This window comes from Ovis aries, chromosome 1, assembly GCF_016772045.2.
Source record: "Ovis aries strain OAR_USU_Benz2616 breed Rambouillet chromosome 1, ARS-UI_Ramb_v3.0, whole genome shotgun sequence".
Lineage (NCBI taxonomy): Eukaryota > Metazoa > Chordata > Mammalia > Artiodactyla > Bovidae > Ovis > Ovis aries.
In genome coordinates, this window is record NC_056054.1 from 244,051,508 (window position 1) to 244,070,896 (window position 19,389).

Sequence of the window (19,389 nt, forward strand, 5' to 3'; positions counted from 1 at the left end):
ATTATCTTGGTCGTGAAGATCTTTTTTGTACTGTTCTGTGTATTCTTGCCATCTCTTCTTAATATCTTCTGCTTCTGTTAGGTCCGTACCATTTCTGTCCTTTATCAAGCCCATCTTTGCATGAAATGTTTCTTGGTATCTCTAATTTTCTTGACGAGATCTCTAGTCTTTCCCGTTTTGTTGTTTTCCTCTATTTCTTTGCATTGATCGCTGAAGAAGGCTTTCTTATCTCTTCTTGCTATTCTCTGGAACTCTGTATTCAGATGCTTGTATCTTTCCTTTTCTGCTTTGCTTTTCACCTCTCTTCCTTTCACAGCTATTTGTAAGGCCTCCCCAGACAGCCATTTTGCTTTTTAGAACTAACAACCCAGAAAGATGTCCTTTTCATTATAGGGGACTGGAATGCAAAAGTAGGAAGTTAAGAAACACCTGGAGTAACAGGCAAATTTGGCTTTGGAATGCGGAATGAAGCAGGGCAAAGACTAATAGAGTTTTGCCAAGAAAATGCACTGGTCATAGCAAACACCCTCTTCCAACAACACAAGAGAAGACTACACCTGGACATCACCAGATGGCCAACACTGAAATCAGATTGATTATATTCTTTGCAGCCAAAGATGGAGAAGCTCTATACAGTCAACAAAAACAAGACCAGGAGTGGACTGTGCTCAGATCATGAACTCCTTATTACCAAATTCAGACTCAATTTGAAGAAAGTACGGAAAACCACTAGACCATTCAGGTATGACCTTAATGAAATCCCTTATGATTATACAGTGGAAGTGAGAAATAGATTTAAGGGCCTAGATCTGATAGATAGAGTGCCTGATGAACTATGGAATGAGGTTCATGACATTGTACAGGAGACAGGGATCAAAACCATCCTCATAGAAAAGAAATGCAAATAAATTGGTTAATAATGATCAAATATTATTATTAAATAAATGTGAATACTGTACCCTAGAATACTTTATTAAAAAACTTCACATGCTTAACTGATTATGTTCTTAGAAAACACTCAGGAAAATTTGAATTATAAAAGCTATTACAAGTACGTACTACAAGTATGTACTTAATAAATGCCTACAGGAAATTATTAATCACCCACATGCATACACTCCTGTCTAGGTATATCATCTTAGAAACAAATGTATGAAATTTAGAGAAATGCACACTTTTTAGTATTTATTAAGCACTCTTTATCTTGAAGATTTGTTTTAAAATAGACCATGCTTGTATCACTTAATGAGTCACCAGAATGTGAATAACTTTATTCTTACTCAGTCTTTGAAAAATATTTAACATTTAGATTTAAACAGACATTCTCATTGTCCAGCTGAAGAAGAAAGTTAAATATAGAAATACAGAGAGAAAATAAAATAAGAAAGCAATCAATAGTTGATTTTAGTTGATGTTTTGGAAATCATATACATTCACACATATGCACATGTATACAAGCATTTTCATACACTTTCATAAGCTCAAAATATATTTTAGATGAAATGTTATCCGTGCCTTAAAAGTATTTATGGTTTAGGATATAAGTTTGAATATCATATGAAAATATTTTAATAACTGCATTATATTCCATCATAGGGAGTCAACAATGCAGTTGTCTTATTGTAGCACATTTTTTCTATTATAATTAATTTTATTGTAAGTCTGTTTTCATACAAACATTTGCTAAAATTATTTATGCAGCATTTATAAAAATATGACTCCTGCCATACCTTTCAAATATATTTCTGCTCCACTATATAAGGAAGTATGACTGCAAAATATACTTATTCTTTCTAATTTCTAACTTCTTTTTCAAATTTTAAGGTGAAGTAGGGCAAATTCATTCTTGCCCATAATTCTCATTATTCTCATATTAATTTCATTTTTCTATTATGTCCAAACTACAAGCAGTTTCTCTTTTTCTATTTCATCAAGTCTTGTTCAATTACACAATTCTCCTAGATCAAAATGATCTAAAACAGTGATTCTCAGACTATGCTGCACTTTAAAATCCCTTGGGAAATTATCAAATATTCAAATCTTAGGTCCCAACCACAAAGATTCTAACTTAATTGGTCTTGGGTGAGCCCCAGGCATTGGTAGTTTTTAAAGTCCATCAGGGAATTTTAATTCTAATATGCAATCTGGATAGGAAACCACTGCTGCAGATGGTTCCCTAGACTGAGAATGGAGCTCTATTTATTTCTTCCAGCTGGGTTCACTATACTCAGGTTATATGTAATCTTATCTCTAACTTTTATAGTTTCCCCAAAGTACCTCAGCCTCTTAGCTTTGAGCTTTATCATCAGTTTCATTCCTTGTTGACTAACAAATTTTCCTTCTTTATCTTTTGAAGTCACAGATTTGATAACGACACAATTTTCTTTGGGTCCAAAGAGGGCAATTTTCTGCTTTCAATATGTAGTATCACTACTGAAACTCAGTTTTACAAATGTTTGAACCCCCATGGCAAGTGTATTTAAATTAGGCTACCTTCCAAGAGACTCTATGGGTACTATCAGTTTCAGGAAAATGCATTTTCAGATCTTTTGCTTCTATATGGACTTTCTCCCAAGATGTTTGTTCTCACTTCCCATCTTCCCTTTAACAACAGCCCTCTCCACTTGACAAACGAGAAAAGCCCAATCTCTCCAAAATCCTACAATCTTTCTTTTCCCTGGGGGTAAAATTCCAGCCCTCCTAACTATTGGAATGGATGCAGACTTCTTTAATGAATAATCAGTTCAGTTCAGTCCAGTCACTCAGGCATGTCCAACTCTTTGTGGCCCCATGGACTGCAGCATGCCATGCTTCCCTGTCCATCACCAATTCCCGGAGTTTACTCAAACTCATGTCCATCGAGTCATTGATGCCGTCCAACCATCACATTCTCTGTTGTCCCCTTCTCCTCCTGTCTTCAATCTTTCCCAGCATCAGAGTCTTTTCCAAAGAGTCAATTCTTTGCATCAGGTGGCCAAAGTATTGGAGTTTCAGCTTCAGTATCAGTCCTTCCAATGAATATTCAGGACTGATTTCCTTTAGGATGGATTGGTTGGATCTCCTTACAGTCCAAGGGACTCTCAAGAGTCTTCCCAACACCACAGTTCAAAAGCATCAATTCTTCAATGCTCAGCTTTCTTTACGGTCCAGCTCTCACATCTGAACATGACTACTGGAAAAACCAGAGCTTTGTCAGCAAAGTAATGTCTCTGCTTCTTAGTATTCTGTCTAGGTTGGTCATAGCTTTTCTTCCAAAGAGCAAGCGTCTTTTAATTTCATGGCTGCAATCACCATCTGCAGTGGTTTTGGAGCCCCCCAAGATAAAGTCTCTCATGGTTTCCATTGTTCCCCCAACTATTTGCCATGAAATGATGGGACCAGATGCCATGATCTTCATTTTCTGAAAGTTGAGTTTTAAGCCAATTTTTCACTCTCCTCTTTCACTTTCATCAAGAGGTTCTTTAGTTCTTCTTCACTTCTGCCATATGGGTGGTGTCATCTGCCTATATGAGGTTACTGATATTTCTCCGGCAATTTTAATTCCAGTTTGTGCTTCATCCAGCCTGGCATTTCACATGATGTACTCTGCATATAAGTTAAATAAGCAAGGTGACAATAAACAACCTTGATGTACTCCTTTCCTGATCTGGAACCAGTCTGTTGTTCCATGTCCAATTCTAGCTATTGATTCTTGACCTGCATACAGATTTCTCAGAAGGCAGGTAAGTTGGTCTGGTATTCCCATTTTTTTAAAGAATTTTCCACAGTTTGTTGTGATCCACTCAGCCAAAGGCTTTGGCATAGCCTGTAAAGCATAAGTAGATGTTTTTCTGGAACTCTCTTGCTTTTTGATGATCCAACGTATTTTGGCCATTCCATCTCTAGTTCCTCTTCCTTTTCTAAATCCAGCTTGAACATCTGGAAGTTCACGGTTCATATACTGTTGAAGCCTGTCTTGGAGAATTTTGATTATTGCTTTGCTAGTGTGTGAGATAAATGCAATTATGCAGGAGTCTGAACATTCTTTGGCATTGCCTTTCTTTGGGATTGGAATGAAAACTGACTTTTTCCAGTCCTATGGCCACTGCTGTTTGCAATTTGTAATGAATAAAAGAGGCACATTATTTTTAAATATTCTTAAGGGGGCAGAGAAACTGCCCACCCCCCACCCCCCAAAGAAAGAAAACATTCAGAAAACACACAAACAGCAAAACATTGGAAAACTATGCCTCTTAGCCCCATTTCAGAGTGCACTAGCAGATGGTACATAATCATAATTTTGACTAGAAAGCAGAAAACAAGGATGGAGTACTTTTCCCCTGGTTGATTATGAGTAATTGTGAACTCAGCATAAACCCCCAATTATATGTACACTGGGGGCTTCCTTGGTAGCTCAGCTGGTAAAGAATCTCCCTTCAGTGCTGGAGACATGGGTTTGATCCCTGGATTGGGAAGATCCCCTGGAGAATGGATGGCTACTAACTCCAGTATTCTTGCTTGGATACAGTCCATGGGTTTGCAAAGAGTGGGACGTGACTGAGTGACTTTTACTTTCATATATACGCTGAGAGTCCATGTGCTAAATCTCAAGATAAGACAAGTCTCACAGTGAGATTTTACAGCAATGTTTCTCTGACTCCTCTGATGGGTTTCTTCAAAATATATCCGAAGAATGTTGTAATTATGACTTCAATGTCTCTTGTCCCACTCATAGCATGATACTATACTTCCTGTGTTATTGATAGTTATAGGCATATAGTGGTGTTCTAGTGGTTCCAGATCCTGACTATTGACAGCTCTGTGTGTGTGTATGCTGAGTTGCTTCAGTCGTGTCTGATTCTTGGCAACCCTATGGACTGTAGCCCACCAGGATCCTCTGTCCATGGGATTTTCCCAGCAAGAAAACTGTGGTGGGTTGGTATGCCCTCCTCCATGGGATCTTTCTGACCCAGGGGTCAAACCCACATCTCTTATGTCTCCTGCATTGGCAAGTAGGTTCTTTGCCACCAGTGCCATCTGGCAAGTCCATTGCAAGCCCAAAGAGCATCCTGGCTGCTCTTGTGAACCAGATCAGAGTCTGGAAGGAGCCTGAATTCACCAAACTTCTCTCTCTCCGAAGGAAACATTTTCCAGTTTTAAGAAATTGCCTTTTCACTGAGGCTTTCGCTAGGCAGCATTGCAGACTTATTCAATGCAGTGAACACATGCGCAGTTGCTCCTGTCTGAAATAGCAGATGGCACACCCTGTCTTTTAATAGCCAGTCTCCCCAAATTCTATAATCTCCATTCTTCACATGGCCCTATTATGTTTTTTTTTTTTCTTCTGACTTTCCAGAGTTTCTCCAGCAGCCATTTTAGTTTGTGATGTGTCAACATTTATCCTTTCACACTGAAGTAATTGCTGTGCCCGTCCTGTTGAAATTCACTCTTAGTTATAGGCTAATGACTGTCATCTGTTCTGCTAGATAGCTATCCATAAAAAAAGACAACAGGACTAAAAGAAAGGGACACATCTAAGATTCTTTAGTTGATGGACCAATACAGTTTAATCCAGAGAACTAAAGCTATAAAGAAAGCCACAGGCAGGCCCAGCCTTACGGTCTTTGTAGAGTTCATGCTTGGCCAAATGCCAACACCATCTTCATCGGATTGTACTTTGTATTTCTAAAATATCGTGTCTTCACTTCCCTGTCTCTGGGGAAAGAAGCAGCTTTGTTATTTGGCAAACACTTCTGATATTGAACTATTTACAGAATTGCTGAATTAACCTCCTGTTCTCTCTCATCCTTCAGGTGTCTGAATCTCAGAAACCAGCTAGGGCTGGGTGAAAGCAGGGGTAGGGATTTTCTCTGTTCTGAACAAAAAGGAATGCAGCCAATTTCCTCAAATGAAATGGCCTGATCCTTAGTGAAGCTTTGTCAGCCAATGACCCCCTGACCAGCAGTGTCCCCTGGGGAGGCAAACTCGCCAACCTCACTGTCTCTCTGTCTTCCCTCTGCAGATAAGTTTGCTGATCTTGCTCTAGATAAGCTCAGGAGTGTTGCATCAAAGATGCAACATATTATATAAGACTAGAATAATATTGCTTTGCTTCTAGTTGCAGTGAAAAGTGGTGCTGTTGACAGTACATGTCTGCCTGCTCAAGAAACTACCAAAAACAGAAGTGCAATCCCCATGCAACACTTCCACCACACTGTGATTTATTATGCGATCACAGTTTGCAATATCTTTTTTCCTATTGTTTGCAAATTTGAGCAGAAAGGGGTAATTTGTGACTTTTAGTATGTATTTGATTACTAATGACATTTGTCAGGCCTTCAAAGTCATTGGTATCTATGAGTATTATTTGTCTTTTTATTTACTAATATTTAGGGAATTTTCAAACTGATTTCTTTGCCTTTTAAAAAGATTTAGAGAGCCCAGAAATATATTCACACACTTATGGCCAATTAATCTATGATAAAGGAGGAAAGAATATACAATGGAGAACTGACAGTCTCTTCAGTAAGTGGTGCTGAGAAAACTGGGCTGGCAACTACATGTAAAAGAATGAAATTAGAACCCTAACTCCACATACAAAAATAAACTTAAATTGATTATAAGACTGTATAGTATAAAATTTCAAGAGGAAAACATAGGAAGAACACTCTTTGACATAAATCACAACAGTGTTATTTGATCCATCTTCTAAAGTAAAATAAATAAAAATAAAAATAAATGCATGGGAACTAATTAACTTAGAATCTTCTGTACAGTAAAGGAAGCCATAGAAAAAAACAAAATCTACTAAATGGGAGAAAGCATTCGCAAATGACACGACTGAGAAATGATTGATATCTAATGTATATGAACAGTTCATACAACTCAATATCAAAAAGCAATCTGATTAAAAATGGGTATGCATGCACGCTCAGTCACTTCAGTCATGTCCAACTCTCAAGACCCAATGGACTATAGCCCACCAGGCTCCTTGGCCCATGGGATTCTCCAGGCAAGAATACTAGAGTGGGTTGCCATGCCCTCCTCCAGAGAATCTTTCCCACCCAGGGGCTGAACCCGTGTGCGGATTCTTTACCTCTGAGCCACCAGGGAAGCCCTACATGTGGGCAGAAGACCTAATAGACATTTTCCCCAAAAAGATGGCGAACAGGCACATGAAAAGAATCTCAGCATTGTTATTTTTCAGACAAACACAAATCAAAACTATAATAATGCATCACCAATCAGAATGCCTATCATCAAAAAGAACACAAATAACAAATATTGTTGAGGATATGGAAAAAAAGGGAACTTTTTTTATATTATTGCTGTGTATGTAAATTGGTGCAGCCACTATGGAAAACAGTATGGAAGTTTGTCAATAAATTGAAAATGGAACTACCATACGACCCAGCAATTCTACTCCTGGGTATATATCCAAAAGAAACAAAAACACTAATTTGAAAAGGTACATGCACCGCAATATTCATAGCAGCATTATTTACAGCTACCAGGATATGGAAGTAGCCTAAGTGGCCATCAACAGAGGAGTGGGTAGAGATGTGGCATATTTATACAATGGAATTCTACTTGGCTGTAAAAAGAATGAAATTATGCCACTTGCAGCAACATGGATGGACTTGGAGGATATCATGCTAATGAAATATGTAAAACAGAGACAAATACTGTACGATATTTGTGGAATACGTGGAACCTAAAAAATACAACAAATGATGAGTATAATAAAAAAGAAACAGAATTACATATATAGTGAACAAACTAGTGGTTACCAGTGGAGATAGAAAGGGGCAAGAGAAATACATGTGTAGGATAGTGAGAGGTACAAGCTCTCAAGTATAAAATAAGCTACAAAGACTCAATATAGAGGAGTATCCGTTCAGTTCAGTTCAGTTGCTCAGTCGTGTCCAACTCTTTGTGACGCCATAAATCACAGCACACCAGGCCTCCCTGTCAATCACCAACTCCTGGAGTTCACTCAAACTCATGTCCATCTAGTCGGTGATGCCATCCAGCCATCTCGTCCCCTTTTCCTCCTGCCCCCAATCCCTCCCAGCATCAGAGTCTTTTCCAATGAGTCAACTCTTCGCATGAGGTGGCCAAAATATTGGAGTTTCAGCTTTAGCATCAGCCCTTCCAAAGAACACCCAGGATTGATCTCCTTTAGGATGGACTGGTTGGATATCCTTGCAGTCCAAGGAACTCTCAAGAGTCTTCTCCAACACCACAGTTCAAAAGCATCAATTCTTAAGCACTCAGCCTTCTTCACAGTCCAACTCTCACATCCATGCATGACCGTTGGAAGAACCATAGCCTTGACTAGACAGACCTTTGTTGGCAAAGTAATGTCTCTGCTTTTGAATATGCTATCTAGATTGGCCATAACTTTCCTTCCAAAGAGTAAGAGTCTTTTAATTTCATGGCTGCAATCACCATCTGTGCCGGAGTCCAGCTCCAGCAGCCAGGGATTCAACCTGAAAAGGTGGATGGTGTCAGCGAATGAGGCAGCCTCTCCCAATTTTCTTTTGGACTGCCTGTTTATTTCAAGTTTAAGATTCTCTTTTATACTTTTACAAAAGTGTTAGGCCAGAGGTTTGACATTTTCGGTTCCCCCTCTCCCAGATTTATTATCTCCATAAATCATCGTTGCTCTTCAGAGTTCCTGCTTCAGTGATTCTCTCGGAATCAGCCTTATCATCTATTATCTACCTCTTCTAATGTGTCCTATAGTTAACTTGTGATTACATTGTACCTCACGCTACATTCCTCAGTTTACTACTTATCTTCCTAAATCCTGTTTGCCCCTAACATCCTGAGCTCACTGTCTCTTAAAAAGGCTTCTGGCTATAGTGTCTCTAAAAATTTCTAACTTCTATAAGCTATAGTAAAATATGCTAACTTTACAACATTCCTAAAATCTTTAACTTCTAACTGTTCTAATTATTTCTAAGCCCTAAATTCAGTAAACTCCTTTGCCATAAACATTTTCCTCACAAATAGGCTTCAGATATCAATCCCTCCAATGGCCTCAAACTACCGCCTATGTGCTCATCCTGGAACACCCTTTTGTAAAAGTCCTTGAACAAATGTCAATGATTAACTTTGTGAATTATTTTCTGAGCAATGCTGCAGAAAGCTTTGTGCCTTCTCATGCTCCTCTCATGAACAATAAGCACCTTAATATTCCATTTCAGTCAACTCAGCCGAGCAGAGGAAAAGACAAGTCAGAATTACAAGGCTTAACTCTCTCATCCCGGGATCTGTGCCTGAGGAATGTGGAGATGAGGCTGGGGACCATGCCTCCATTTTGTCAATAATGCCTCACTCAGCTCCTGACACATCTGCACTGATTTTGGAGCCCCCCAAAATAAAGTCTGACACTGTTTCCCCATCTATTTTTCATGAAGTGATGGGTAAAGTGAGCTTTGTTTTCTGAATGTTGAGCTTTAAACCAACTTTTTCACTCTCCTCTTTCACTTTCATCAAGAGGCTTTTAGTTCCTCTTCACTTTCTGCCATAAGGGTGGTGTCATCTGTATATGGTTATTGATATTTCTCCTGGCAATCTTGATTCCAGCTTGTGCTTCTTTCAGCCCAGCGTTCCTCATGATGTACTCTGCGTATAAGTTAAATAAGGAGGGTGACAATATACAGCCTTGACATACTCCTTTTCCTATTTGGAACCAGTCTGTTGTTCCATGTCCAGTTCTAACTCTTGCTTCCTGACCTGCATACAGATTTCTCAAGAGGCAGGTCAGGTGGTCTGGTATTCCCATCTCTTTCAGAATTTTCCACAGTTGATTGTGATCCACACAGTCAAAGTCTTTGGCATAGTCAATAAAGCAGAAATAGATGTTTTTCTGGAACTCTTTTGCTTTTTTCATGATCCAGCAGATGTTGGCAATTTGATCTCTGGTTCCTCTGAAAGATGATGCTGTGAAAGTGCTGCACTCAATATGCCAGCAAATTTGGAAAACTCAGAAGTGGCCACAGGACCGGAAAAGGTCAATTTTCATTCCAATCCCAAAGAAATAGAGGAATATAGTCAATATTTTATAATAACTACAAATGAAGTGAAATATTTAAAAACTGTGAATCATTATATTGAAAAACAAATAAAATAAAAGTATTCCTTCAGCTGATTCCTTCTTTGAAAGTGAAAGTGTTAATCACTCAGTCATGTCCAACTCTTTGTGACCACATGGGCTGTAGTCTGCTAGGTTCCTCTGGCCATGGAATTCTTCAGGCAAGAATCCTGGAGTGGGCTGCCATTCCTTTCTCCAAGGGATCTTCCCAACCTAGGGATCAAACCCAGATTTCAGGCATTGCAAGTGGATTCTTTACTGTGTGATCCACCAGAAATTTCTTCTTTTATCCACTAATATTTGGATCTAGCTCTTGAATTATATAGCAGTTCTAATTTTAAAACTGTCTTGTTTACTAATTTAAGTTACTAATTAAAATGTTTTTCTATAATTCTTAGCCTTAGAGCCTTATTTTGTTTTATTTCTCAAAGCACTTACTGTTGAAGCTTAATAAAATTATTTTTAATCATTTTGGATAAGAGAAATATAGACAATGAGGTCTGAATTTTTCCCTAGACACTGTTTCCAGGAGACATTCAATATATCTTAATGCATAGGCTTTAATGAGAGTTTTTGAGCTCCTTTCTGATTTGGTTTTGATGTTAACTTTTCCTGAGTTAACTGTGGCTTTATATTTGTTTATTTAATATCCAGATAGTACAATTTTTATGCTATGATACTCTTCTAGTTTTATTAAACAATAATTTAGAAATCTTACAGTAAAAAGAATAAATAAAATTTAAAAATTTAATTTATTTAATTAAAAAACAAAAAAAAGAACTAACTATAAAGAAACAAAGTTTATATGTATCTGGCAAGCTAATTTGTCCAAAAGGAAAAAAAAAAAAAAAGGAAAATACATAAATACATAAAATGCCAAAAATTAAGGGGCAAGTAATCACAGATACCTGAGAAATGACATGAATTAAAATTTGCTCAACTCCATGCAGGTCAAATTAAAAAAGAAAAAAAAAAGGTTCATTGGATAATGTTTTATAAAAAAATAGAATTCACTTAAAATTGAGCCAAATTATAAAGAAGATAGAAACTTATAGAAGTATAGAATGTTATCAAACTAATATTCTTCTTAGAAACACTGAATCTAGATAATCTAACAAAGGAATTCTACCAAATCCAAAGTTTTTAAATACAGATGAGTATAACACCACTTTAATATGCCCAGGTTCAATGCATGAGGCAGGGTGCTCAGGGCTGGTGCACTAGGATGACCCTGAGGGATGCGATGGGGAGTGATGTGGGCGGGGGGTTCAGGATGGGGAACACGTGTATACCCATGGCTGATTCATGTGAACGCATGGCAAAAACCACCACAATATTGTAAAGTAATTAGCCTCCAATTAAAATTTAAGAAAATAAATTAAAACGTCCAGAATATATTCTAAAAAACGAAGAGAAAGTCTCAATTACTTTTTTATAAAAAGTTCACAAAACCAGAAAAATATACAGAGCTCAATCTCAAACAATATTAAAAAATCCTTTAAAATGTTGGCAAAACAAAATACTAAGAAAATACTGGATACATTCTGACCAAATTAAGAATAAAATTAAAGGATGTCTACCACTGTTTAAGACAGCTTCTAAAAGTGCTATTCACAGTAATTAAAAAATAATTTAAAGATATAAAGAGTAAATGGCTTAATAAAATGGATTTTGGAGCATATACTTATGTGGTTCAGTTCAGTTCAGTTCATTTCAGTCATTCAGTTGTGTCTGACTCTTTGCGAACCCATGAATCGCAGCACACCAGGCCTCCCTGTCTATCACCATCTCCTGGAGTTCACTCAGATTCATGTCCATCAAGTCGGTGATGCCATCCAGCCATCTCATCCTCGGTCGTCCCCTTCTCCTCCTGCCCCCAATCCCTCCCAGCATCAGAGTCTTTTCCAGTGAGTCAACTCTTTGCATGAGGTGGCCAAAGTACTGGAGCTTCAGCTTCAGCATCATTCCTTCCAAAGAAATCCCAGGGTTGATCTCCTTCAGAAAGGACTGGTTGGATCTCGGTTAGAAAATCCAAAATAATTCATTGGGGAAGGTGCTAATGTTGTTAGTCAAACAATGTTTGATAGGTAAATAAGATTCACTGGACCCAAAATGACAATACTTATAATTTTATGGTTTAGTGAAGGAAAAAGATACAATACAACAAGAACAATGAAGTAAGGATATTCATAGTAGCCTAGGGAGACCTCAAAGCCAGGCACAGGCTCCCATTATCCTGCCTCTGGCATGGCCACAGATCAGCAACTACTGTTTCTCAGATCAGCAACTACTGGTTTGTGCACAAAACATCTCAAAATTAATCCCACACAGCAAACAGACTTTACAAATCAACTAATTTTTAAATCTAACTGGTAACACAAGGAAAGGTTCATAAATCAAGCTAGATTTATAAAGAATCATACATTTGAATAATTACAATTGTTGTGATAATAACTATCAGTTAAAATAATCATATATAAAATACTTCAAAGTCTATGACATTCTCAAATCACATCAAATTTATTTCTACATTCACTTCGCATTCTAAGCAAAAACTCAATAAGTGGAACAATTTGTCTTAATTGCTATCTCCCTTTCTTTCCAGTATTCTTTTTATATTTGTCATCGCTCCTTCAGGATGAGAACATTTTAAAAACATTTATTAGCTCTAGGTTTGAAGACCTTGCTTTAGATAATGACAATATTGCATTGATAAAAAATAGTAATTCCTTATCAGAAGTGTTGGTAACAATTTCTTACTTGCATATGAGTCAAATTCAATAGATAAGGGTTCTGCATCCCTGTCTGGGAAGTGGAAAAAGACCTTCCCAATTTTCATTTTTATATACAAGTGGGCATAAGATCAATAATCATAGCCATACACATTTTTGTTGTTATTCATTGGGCATACTCATTCTTTCAGGGATCAGAGCTCTATATTGAGTAAAAGATGCTTATATATCAAGTGAAAGATGTTAACATATAATCTTCTACTGGAAGGAAATGTTCTGTTTTGATCTAAGGAACAGAAAAGGCAGGAGCTGCAGTTTTCACTTTTAGTAAAAAGATAATCTATTTATTCATTCTGATTCTCCTTCTGAGAAACAGAACAGCTGCCTTCATCATATTCATTGCATTTCCACCTTCCCAGCCTCAGAGGTGACTGACAATTTTTTCAGACATTTGGATCCATCTGTTTACTTTCCAGTTAGCATAAAGAGGAAGAAAATGCATATAGTTTTTAGCATTCTGTTGATTCCAAGCTGGTAGTTTTTGTCTGTTGCTTGTTTATTTTGGACTAGTATTTGTTTTGTGTGTGACTGCAAGAAGTTCCATGCCATCCAGTCAGGAGAGTTTCTTCCTCATAATTGTCACCTTATTATACTTTCCCTTAGTTAAGGACTTAATTTCTTTTTAAAAAATTATTTATTTATTTTTATTGGAATATATTGCTTCACAATGTTTGTTAGTTTCAACTATACAAACGAAGTTTATCAGCTATGTGCATACATATATCCTCTCCCTCTTGGATGTCTTTCCCATCACAACCCCCATACCAACCATCTAGGTCATTGCAGAGCACAGAGCTGAGCTCCCTGTGCAGGTTCCCTCTAGCTATCTATTTTACCCTTGATAGTCATTTGCAATGATATGGATGGACCTAGAGTCTGTCATATAGAGCAAAGTCAGAAACAGAAAAACAAATATTGTTTATTGACACATGTATGTAGAATCTAGACAAGAGAACAGAGGAAATTAAGTCCATGGAAGGAATAGATGTGCAGACATAGAGAACAGATGTGAGGACACAGAGAGGGGAAGGTGGGATGAATTGGGAGACTGAGTTTGACATAAATACACTACCAAGGGCTTACTTTCTGAATCAGTTGACCAGTCAGTCAGCAATATTCATTCACTTAATAATATTTATTATATAGTAGGTACTCAGCTGGGTCCTACTGATAAAGAGTAAATTTAAAAATGAGACAATCTTTGCTCTGTGAACCTTTGAAGAAGTCAAATTATGGACTGAGGTTGAAAATAGGTGCTCTTTCCTTCGGAAGGCAGGGGAGGCAGCAAAGCCTCTCTAAATAGTTAGTACTTAGGGTAAACTTTTTTAATAAAAGAAAAATGATTTACCAATTAAAATGTGGAGAGGACAAAGAAGAAGAAGATCGTTCCAGGAATAGAGAAGAGTATGTTCAAAGGACCTGAGATAAAGAAAAAAAAAAAAAAAAGAATCATCAAGAAACTCAAAGGAGATAGCAATAGCTAGAGCTAGTTAACTGTGTGAGAATGACCACTTAAATTACTTTAAAATTTTTAAGATGATTAACTCTTTAGGAACAGTATTTTTACTTTAAATGGAGAATGGAAAATGATTTGGAAGAGGCAAGAGTAGAAGAGGAGAGTCCAGGTACGAGGATGATTGCGGCAGGATGGACTCCCATCTAGAGCTTGTTTAGATGTTAACACTGATGACACCACACGCCAGGAGGGTATGAAAATCAGGCAGGGTGAACAGCTGGTTTCTCCCCTGTGGACAGATACTCCAAAAATAGCAGGAGAAAGAACTGAGCCCTGCCCAGATTAAAGATAGAGACCATGTATTTCCAATTCTCAAAGTCAAGGAGAACTTCCCAACTACACATGTGCAGAAAAGCTTCTTGAAGATCAAAAATAGGGGGCATCACCTTATAGTAAGTGATGCCAACCTTCTCATAGGTCTCTTTGCTAGAATCCAACTTTACTAAGAGATGTGTATGCACACAGGGGGGGGCCTGGAGATACACCAAATATACACTCATAACTAGGCAAAGCAAGATGACTGGCCAAAGGAAAGTCAAAAGAAATACCCCTAAAAGTGATACAAACTACCATAATGGTATAACTCTCTCTCTGAGTCCATCTGTTTGTCCGTTCCAATGTATCCTTTCTCCTAATAAAACTTCAGTTGTTTCACTACTATCCATCTCCATGTGGAAATTCTTATCTGCACAGCTGATGGGCCAGGCCTTTGCCACTGGACACTGGCCCCTGATAAGTTAGTGGCTAAGAGTCAGCACTCTCACTGCCACAGCACGACCTCAGTCTCTGTCCGGGAACGCCTGCTTCAGGTTGCTGCAGGTTGAGGCCGCCTTGGATCAAAAAGATTTATTATGCACAAAATGAAGCTTTCCCAGAGGACTGTGTGGATACCAAGCAGCTCTGAAAATGGCTTGAGAAAAAAATGAAAAGAAACTGACCTGTCAGTTTTATGGTATGTTAAGTGATAGAGCCAGGGCAAGGGTTCCTGTGTGTTGTCTTCGTAGTGCTAAAGGGGCAGGGGGAGAAAGACAGGAAGGAACTCAGTCTGCCTTCTTTATCTATAGTAACAAATCTGAAATTTATGGACTTATGGGGAATAGCTAGCTAGCAAAGTCACTTCAGTCATATCCAATTCTTTGTGACTCTATGGAATGTAGCCCACCAGGCTCCTATGTCCATGGGATTCTCCAGGCAAGAATACTGGAGTGGGTTGCCATACCCTCCTCCAACTTGAGGATCTTCCCAACTCAAGGATCGAACCCACATCTCTTACTCACCTGCTTTGGCAGGCAGGTTCTTACCACTAGCATCACCTGGGGAGCCCTTATTAAGGCACATCAAGTATCAATATTGACCCTTTAAAATAGCATAAGCTTTCTTAAAAATAGCATAAGCCCATTTGAACTGGTTTGTGAAACATTTTAAAGATTAAGTGCAATGGCCTAGTAGTAGTCCTCAAAGATTTCCAATCCCTAATCCCCAAACCTGTAATTATGTTAAATTAAATGGCAAAGGGGAACTTTGCAGAGGTAATTAAATTTAAGTCTGAGTTAAAGAGATTAGCTAGAGTTAGCCAGGTGGTTCAAAACTAATAATGCTAATCCTTTAACGTGGAAAATGTTTCCTGTCTGGCATTAGAAAGAGACATGATGTAAGAAAGTGGCTAATTGTGACACAACATTGCTAGTTTAGCAACTGGAGGAAGGATGTCACAAGCCAAGGAATGTAAGAAACTCTTAAAAGATGAAGGGCAAGTGATTTTTTTTCCTCTGAGCCTCCCCAAAAGGAACATAGGCCTGCCAACAGCATGGCTTCAGCCCAGCGACCCCATGTCAGACTACTCAACCATACAGCTATAACACAACTTATGTGTGTTGTTTTAAGCCACTAAATTTGTGATAATTTGTTGCAGCATCAATAGAAAACTAATATACTAAAAAAGAGGAAGATTAAAATGAATCATACTTTACTATTGTCTCTTTACTAGTGAGTTTTAAAAGCAAAAATTGCATGTCTAAATATTTTTGTATATTTAGTAGACATGGAAAAATTGTTTATAAACAACCACAGGTTTTGTGAATTATGTTTAATGGTTTCTTCTCTAAAGTTTTAAAAAATGTTGGAATATGTAAATGGACTTTTAAGAATGCTTATTCTTGCTTTTGCAAATTGAGCCTCATTAAAGCTTTTAACAATAAAATGCACATGAATATTTATTTTCTCAGCAGTGCTTATAAGGAGAGTGTCTCTTGACTTCTACAAACAAAATTTCAAGTCTAAGAATCATTAACACAAAGTTAAAATCCCTTAAATTGCTACTGAAACCTACTTTGAAGCATCTATTTTTCCTTGTGTCTAAACTCCAGGTAAGTGTTCCTCATATGGTGAGGACATTTTTCATCTCATAAACTTTCTTTATAAGTCTAAAACAAAAAAATTAAATAAAATTTTATGTTCTGACTTGATGAAGAGCACAGAAATTTAAAAAAGTTTTAATCAGTCTTCCCAAAGAAAGTCTTTTCTTTCTTCTTTACTCACAGGTTACTGATTCTTCTTCTTCTTCTTTTTTTTTTTTTTTTAACCATTTTTATGGTTTGTTCTCCACTCTCTCCTCTCTCCTTGGTCAAATAATATTTAGTTATGTTTTGATTATGGTTACTTTGTTACACATATAACTGAATATATATCCAACACATTCATTGAGTGTCTATTACACACAGTTCCCTGGTGGCTCAGAGGTTAAAGTGTCTGCCTGCAATGTGGGAGACCTGGGTTCGATCCCTGGGTTGGGAAGATCCCCTGGAGAAGGAAATGGCAACCCACTCCAGTATTGTTGCCTGGAGAATCCCATGGACAGAGGAGCCTGGTGGGCTACAGTCCACGGGGTTGCAAAGAGTCGGACACGACTTCACTTTCACTTTCATTTTCAGGACAAATAGATGCTTTAAGAAAAAAGCACAAAATTCCTTCCATCATGAAACCTGCATCTTAATGACTAGAGAACAAGCCAATACTTAAATGAAACATCTACTTAAAATAAGATGAAAGCTGTGGAGAAAAATAAGGTAGGAGGAGGGGAATGCTGGTGAGAAGAGTGCTTTTGGAATTCTGAATATGATGTTCAGGGAAGTCCTCAATGAGATGACATCTGAGCAAACAGGTAAAAGAGATGAGAGAAAAATCTGTGCACAAGGCTGAGATGCGACTGTTCCTGGAGATCTGCAGGAATATCAAAGAGCCAGGGTGTCTCAAGCAGAAAGACAGGGGAAAAAAGCTTGGGAGCCAGTGCTGCCTGATCGTCAAAGTCACATGACTGAAGCTTCAGAACTCTCACTTTAGGGACGTTTCCAGGATTCTAAAGAATCCCATAAAATCTTTTCAGTATTATTAATATATGCGCTATGAGATTTATGCAATTCTCCAGCTTAGTTGTTTATTTTTGGTTGCACTGTACCTTCATTGTTGCCTGTAGGCTTTCCCTAGTTGGGGTAAAAGAGAGCTACACTCTAGTTGTGTGTTGGCTTCTCATTGCAGTGGCTTCTCTTGTTGCAGAGCATGGGCTCTAGGCATGCGGGCTCAGTAGTTGTCCTGCATGGGCTTAGTTGCCACTGCTACTGCTACTGCTAATTCACTTCAGTCGTGTCCGACTCTGTGCGACCCCATAGACGGCAGCCCACCAGGCTCTCCCGTCCCTGGGATTCTCCAGGCAAGAACACTGGAGTGGGTTGCCATTTCCTTCTCCACAAGGTATATGAAATATGAAATATTCCAGGACAAGGGATTGAACCTGTGTCCCCTGCATTGGCAGGTAGATTCTTAATCTTTGGACCACTTTGGACGTCCCAGCTTTTTAAAATTAGCGAGTTGTGAGTATGGTATCATTCTGCAGATGTATATTTCCTTTAGTATCTAAATTTGTATTTGTAATTGATTATACAGATACTTAAAGAAAATATTCAGTTCATTCATAATCTGGGGACCCCTGCCTAGGAGGTGAGAGACAGGAAAGGGCAAAGATTAGGATAGATAGGGAGCAGAGATGAAGAGGAAGGTATTTACTTTTAAATACTCTGCTTAATGCATCACATGTTGATTAGTGAGTTCTGCGCTCATCCAGTCAGGAGAAAATGATAAAATGATGATGGTAAATATGGTGCCATATGAAACGGGACAGATGTGGCTTTCAACCACAATTTGGAATTAGAAAGTATAATCTCTTATTCACAGAATCTTATAAATCCTTTAAAGAATTGATAGGAATACCAAGAGAACCAATTTAACCAACTTGGCAGTCACTGAGGAGAATACAATGAAAACAATAAATGGTGCTGATTGTAACTCAGAGAATCAGCAAACCTAAATCTTAAAGCGAAAGTTGAATTGAAAAATGTGTTTGATGGTCTCTGTATGTGTTTCTTTTCTTAAAGACAGCAAGCAAGCTGTTTTATTATACAGAAAGAAGCCAGATCCCAAATTTGACCAGACAGTCAGTAAAAAATAATTTGAGAGTTGATTTTCATGACTATGTGTACACAAATCAAATGTTCTACATTCACACTAACAGTGGCTGGAATGCAAAAACAACACATGACTTTGGGGACTTGGCCAGCTTATCTTCTGCGATTTTCAGACATGTGCTTTTTACTTATTTATTTATTTTTAATTTTGGCTTTAAATCCTGTTTACTTCACTTGATTAGACAAGGGTCTGTAAAGGAATAGAAAATATAAACACTACCAAATGATATCGAGTGGGACCATTCTGAGATTTTCAGTGTTATCAAATATAGGAAAGAATACTGTCAGCAACTCAATACAAGCTCTGCCAAGATTAAAATCTCTTCTTATATCAGAGAAAATAGTATAACATAAATCATTTTCTAGATATTAAATTAAGTAAGGAAATGAATCTCTTTATAGACACACACACACATATGAGTTTCCCAGGTGGCCCTAGAGGTAAAGAACTTGCCTGTCGATACAGTATATGTAGGAGATGTG